The 1,479-nt window shown below is 34.8% G+C and overlaps 1 protein-coding gene across 2 annotated transcripts in view; it reads right to left on the bottom strand.

The window, feature by feature from the left end:
* Positions 1-1,479, bottom strand: part of LOC106882156 (uncharacterized) — an 18,521-nt gene that overhangs the window by 8,819 nt on the left and 8,223 nt on the right. The gene's annotated exons all lie outside the window — the stretch shown is intronic.

The raw sequence follows: 1,479 nt of genomic DNA on the forward strand, positions 1-1,479 counted from the left end.
ATCGACCCCAGTGCGTAACTGGCACTTATTTAATCGACCTCAAAAGGATGAAAGGTAAAGTCGACCTTGGCGGAATTTGAACTCAGAACGTAATGGCAGACGAAATACCGCTAAGCATTTCGCCCGGCGTGCTACCGATTCTGCCAGCTCGCCGCCTTTCATAAATGATAATGTTCATAATAATAATAATAATAATAGCAACAACAACAACAACAATGATACTTATTTATCTGTTCTAAATATTTGAACAGATGGATAGAGGAAATAAGCATAAAACCCAATTCAGTATTGCTCCAGAAAACAGTGTTATTAGGGACAGCTAGGATATTTAGAAGTGTTCTTGGCATCAAAGGTTACTTGTAGCCCAATTATTTTTTCTTTTCCGACAGTCTGATCTGTTGTGTGTATATAAATAATAATAATGAGATGAGGTATTTTGCACAAGAATACAACGCGCCACCTAGTCTAGGAATTGAAATCACGATGTTGTGACCGTGAGTAAAACACCCCAACCAGAAGACTGGACCAATTATCCCTAGATGTAAGCTTTTAGCACCTGTAGAGTATAAATCAAGACATGAGAGAGTTGGCCAATATCTCCATTGGGTAATGTGTCGGCATTATAAAATCAAAACTGCTGACAAATGTTACAAGCACCACCCTGAGGCTGTAACAGATGGAGGAAATGTAATGATACTTTCGGACTTTCCAGTATGTACAGACCGGACCATCAAAGCAAATAAACCAGACATTGTTGAGAAATACCGAACAATAAAGTCTGTTTATTGATTGACATGAGCATACCCTGTGACCATAATATTTCGTCAAAAGAATTTGGGAAGCTCAGAAATTATAAAGATTTGCTAATCGAAATCGAAAAGATGTGGCATCTGAAGACAGTTACAATACTAGTGATGGTAGGAGCACTTTGAATAATCAAAAAAGGAACTGAAAATTATTTTTAAATGATCCCATCCCTAGCTTACCATTCATGCAGGAAGTGCAAAAGATGGTCTTGAATGGTACCTCACACGTACTGAGAAGAGCATTGTCACTGTGAATTTTTCTTTTTAACCCTATATTTTGTGCACTTATTAATTTTTTGAAATTTTCTCTTTTTTCTGTCTTTCTTCCCCCTTTTCACATGATTTGGTAAATGAACAATATGATGTGCTTATTTTAATGGCCTACCAATGTATACAGTGAGTTTCTCTGCCCTATGTGTCAGGTAGACACTCGGCGAAAAAAGGAAACAGAATTGAAAGAAGATAAGGAAAATAATAACAATAATAATAATAATAATAATAATAATAATAATAATAATAACAATAATAATAGAAATGGAGAAAATTTCAAAATACAAAGACCTGGAAATATAGGTAACTCGAATGTGGAATCTAAAAACAGAAACAATTCCTATCATAGTAGGTGCCTTAGGTATAATAAAAAAATATTCAGACAAATACATAACAATAATAA

Source organism: Octopus bimaculoides, chromosome 17 (genome assembly GCF_001194135.2).
Source record: "Octopus bimaculoides isolate UCB-OBI-ISO-001 chromosome 17, ASM119413v2, whole genome shotgun sequence".
In the NCBI taxonomy this organism is placed as follows: domain Eukaryota; kingdom Metazoa; phylum Mollusca; class Cephalopoda; order Octopoda; family Octopodidae; genus Octopus; species Octopus bimaculoides.